A 4,742-nucleotide genomic window follows, 5' to 3' on the forward strand; every position below is an offset into this window, starting at 1 on the left:
GTAATGTTACTTGTTCAAAAATCAAATGCTGGTAAATGCTTGTCAAAAGCTGATCAAGGTTGTAGCCCAAATCGAATCAGGTTGATAAGGTAGTTGTAACCTGCTCCAACAGATCGTGTAATGTTTTGTGAAGATGATGTGCTTGTGAAACTTCCAAAGTCAAAATGTCAAGTCAAAATGTCAAGCCAAAATGTCAAGCCAATAATCCAATAAGCCAATAAATCTCAAGCCAATATCTCAATCCAATATCTCAACTCGAATTGGACATAAAGGGAGGGAGAGCGTGAGAGTGGAGGTACTCTCAGGTCGAGAGAAAGATAGAGGTGCAGAAGGGGAGACAGAGCGTGAGAGTGTGAACACTCTCAGGGTTTCAGTCAAAGATAGAGGTCTAACAACAATCAGGGACTGAAGTCTGATTGGTACAGAAAGGGAGAGAGAGTGTGAGAGTCTGAGGGAGCTCTCAGGGTTTCAGTCAAAGATAGAGATCCAATAACAATCAGGAACTGAACTCTGATTGGTACAGAAAGGGAGAGAGAGCGTGCAAGTGTAGAGACTCGCAAGGTTCCAGTCAAAGATAGAGATCCAATAACAATCAGGAACTGAACTCTGATTGGTACAGAAAGGGAGAGAGAGCGTGCAAGTGTAGAGACTCGCAGGTTTCCAGTCAAAGATAGAGATCCAATAACAATCAGGAACTGAACTCTGATTGGTACAGAAAGGGAGAGAGAGCGTGCAAGTGTAGAGACTCGCAAGGTTCCAGGCAACAGATAGAAAATCAGCAAGGCACCTGTAAGACAAAATGGGAAAGATCAATTAGACTGCTGTTGAAATGTAAGGGAAAAAAACTCAAGTAGCTTCTACCCTGAGCTAAACATGAACATGATGTAAAAACATTGGGGATGCACATAATAAATCATGCTGATAAATTATCGGCCAGTAGGGATTCCCATACATTCATTTGAAATGTGAAAACCAGTAGTCATGAAATGCATCAGTTCATCAGGGCTTGTCTTGAGGTTTCATTTCCACTACCATTTCCCAACAGTGTGTTGAAGCAGCTGCTGTAGCCAATAGCTTCAGAAAGTGTGTGCTTATGGTCAAATCACTAGAGTGCCAACCCTGATATAGTGTATGTCAAAATCTGAGCCATGAATGACATTACTGCAGTAGCAGCCCAGCCATACAGTGCTGAGCTGTGTGTGCGTGAGAGGCACAACTGTTTGTCTGAGTCAGGTGAGTGTCTGTGTGCTTGTTTGTGAGTGAGGGTGACAGAGAGACAGTGCCTGGACGCAAGCTAAAAATGTGTTTATAAAAATGCAGTGCAAAGACGATACAAGCATTTCATGAAAACGCTGATCAAGTCTCTCTCTCTCTCTCTCTTTCCATGCAATGTCCATGAATAATCATTTATCACTAAATACATTTAAAAGAATGTTTGTGTTTTTCTATACTATTTTTTTCTTTTCAAAATTACATAAACTCCCTCAACACAGAATGTTATGGATCAAACTATCATGGACTTCATACAATTACACAATTATTAACATATGGTAGGGCTGGACGATTAATCAAATTTTGATCACGATTTCTACTTCTCACGATCATGAAAACACTGTAATCGAAGAAAAACGATTAATGTGCCCCCGCGCTGCGTGTATGCAAATTACTGCGCTGTAAAAGCACAGTGAACGCACCACCTGTGTCGCCTGCAGCAGTGAGTTTGTGGATCAATAGCGGAGCGAGCGATTGACAACATGGCAGAAAAGCAGCCTGAGCCTTTAGTTGAAAAGAAAGGTAGGACAAGTTTGGTCATTTGGAGACATTTTGGCTTCAAATCGTCCGACGTGGAGCAGAAAGAGATTGTTTGCAAAGTTCGTCACGCCCTCATGCCCGCACCTCACGGCAACACGACAAATTTATTTAACCATTTAAAGTTCAGCCATAAAGTGGTCTATGACGAAGTATTGATGGCGCAAAAGACCCATAAAAGTGCAAGAGCGTCAACTTCAGCCACCGCCACCGCAACACAGTCCTCTATTGAAGACACTCTTTACAATGCCGCTCCATATCCCACCGGCTCCTGGCGACAGCGAGAGATAACGGAGGCTGTGACGTTCATGCTAGCTAAGGACAGTTAGCAACCCAGGGTTCAAGACACTGGTCAAGACTTTGGACAAGCAGTACATGTTGCCATCCCGCAAACACTTCAGCAGAGTTGCACTGCCTGCTTTGTATGATAAATGTCGCCCTGAAGTTGAAAAAGATGTCTCCACTGCCGAGTATTTTGTTATAAGTATTAAGTTATATTTAAAGTTGAGTTTTGGTGGCCCAATAAACACTTTTTTTAAATGAATGAATAATCGTGTTTATTAATTGTGATTTCAATATCAATCAAAATAATCGTGATTATTATTTTTTCCATAATCGTCCAGCCCTAACATATGGTTTTGTGTCTTGTGCTGCAAAACTCTAATCAGATCAGCACGTAGCACCAGTGAAAAAGTCTGTTTAAATAAAAGTTCTTGTGACATATAAAATGTGGTTTTGGTCACAACTGATATTTCAGCCCACTGTGTAGAAAATGTGGAGATATAGCTAGCTTGTGTTGACAATCGGCCTGAAAATACCATGACAGGAATTTTGGTCCATAATGCCGAGCCCTAGTATACAGCTAGAGACAGCCAGAAGAAGTATGGAGACAGAAAGATATGATGTTTACTTTCTTCTCAAAAAGTCAGGGGGTCACATCTCAAATGTATCCGGATCAAATTGTTTTTCAGGGTGTTTAATTTATTATTAATTATATAAAGTGTGTACGTGATTCCCATCGATTAAGTTTATTTGAATGGGGACTCATCCTAAATTGTAAACCCATGAAATATCAGTTCAAAACAATCATAATGTCTCTGTGTGCTCTTACGCTTCAGAGTTTGCAGGAGTCACAGGCTGGCAGGAATCCAACGAAGTTCAGTTGAGTGAGGGAGAGAGAGAAATTGAGATTTTCAATTCACTGAAGAAAACCAACCTCACAACTAATTTCAATTAAGGGCCTTAATACTGCTCCATCTCAGCTCTCTGTACAGCGAGCTCGGTACACTCTACACAGTGTATGTTGCCTGTGCTTCACCAAAATCAGTCTGTGTCATGAATGACATTACCACAAAATCAGCCCTTCAATACAGTGCCGAGCTGTGTGTGTATGTGAGAAACAGAACTGTTTGTTTTATGAGTAACTAATTATTCTTATATGGAGCAATTACTTTTAAGAGAAGCAACTGTAACTATTAATTTAAAGTAACTTGCCCAATTTTTTTTATTTTGAGACATATAACAATAAAGAAATCACAAAATATATAAATCGTGTGAATCCAGACAAGATTAAACTGTTTGAGATACTAAACTGTGTTACTGTCAATTTATGTAGGCAGTTGCAGCTTCCATACTTACCAGGCAAAAACGCAGGCGTTGGTCAATGTCCTCTATATCTAAGAAAGGAAACATATATTAGTTTAACTACAAATCACGACTAAATACTTCTCCATCTCAGCTCTGTGTATACTTGAAATTATCATTTTGTTGGTATTAAGGTCACGCTGCTTCTCCATTCTGTTAGTTTGGGTTGGAGTTACATGCACACGCGCGCGTACACACACGATTTTGCGGCAAAACTGGATGTGCTTGGTGTCATATGATCTATCATGTTTATTGCAACTTGGACAGGACATTGAGCAAGACTACAGTGTGGTTGGGCCGCCAGAAAGAGTGTGGAAGACAGACAGAGATGTTTAGTTTGTTCTCAGAAAACCAGCAGGTCTCGTCTTATTTCAATTGAGATCACATTGTTTGATTATTATTTTCTGGGTATTGAATTTTCAATGCATGGATGTAATTCCTGTCAACAAAGATTATATGGATGGAAAGTCATTCCAAACTACAAAACGACTTACATATCAGTTTGGTGACAATCATAACACACATAATGTGTGTGTGTGTTTGTACTCACACTGCAGAGTCAGCACAGGACATCAGCAGGAACACGAGGAGGGTCAGCAGTTTGGGAGGGTGGGGGGTGGAGAGAAGATGAGAGTTTTGGTTAACTTCAGAAAACCAGTGTCACAGCTCATTTGAATTTATTGTCATTACTCATGTAACCAATCAAATAGTGGTTGGGCATCAGAGTAGTGTCTGCAGAGAGGCAGCTACCTATAATAGTATGATATAATAGTAGTAATAGTAATACTGTAATACTGTATATTATTATCCTACTTTTTTTTCACAAGGTTACTTGTGACAAAAAGCTGTAGCCTTTGGTTTATATAGGGTGACCAAACGTCCTGTTTTCCCATGACATGTCCTGTTTTCACGTCCTGTCCTGGCCGTCCCGGGAGTGTTTTATAAAGTGGTGAAATGTCCTGTTTTTCATTGGGCCATTAAATTGACGCTCACAACGAGCGAGCAGACAGCCATAGCACTCCTGCCTGCATCATCATGCCGAAGTGTAAATGCACATTTAACGATGAGCTACAAAAGAAATTCCCCACTAACCGTCCCGGTCGGGGCAAGTGTGAGGCTTCGTGCACCGTGTGCAAACCCGGTACATATGTTTCGGTGTCCAATGGGGGTGCCAGGGACCTCAAAGCCCACATGGACACCGAAAAACATAAAAAAAAAGTGTGAGAGGTGAGTGTAGTAGTTGGATTGCTAATATAGCAGAGGTATTTTTCAGTTATTTATTATTATTT

General features: G+C 40.6%; 1 long non-coding RNA gene across 1 annotated transcript; it reads right to left on the reverse strand.

Moving 5' to 3' along the window:
• Positions 1-377: 377 nt before the first annotated feature.
• On the reverse strand, positions 378-3,485 carry LOC311268113. The gene is made up of 3 exons (XR_014623934.1): positions 3,448-3,485; positions 2,921-2,946; positions 378-787 (listed from the first exon to the last, which is right to left on the reverse strand). It is a non-coding gene; the product is annotated as an uncharacterized lncRNA (long non-coding RNA).
• Between the last annotated feature and the right edge of the window lie 1,257 nt (positions 3,486-4,742).

Source organism: Pagrus pagrus (assembly GCF_965226575.1).
Source record: "Pagrus pagrus genome assembly, chromosome: 13".
In the NCBI taxonomy this organism is placed as follows: domain Eukaryota; kingdom Metazoa; phylum Chordata; class Actinopteri; order Spariformes; family Sparidae; genus Pagrus; species Pagrus pagrus.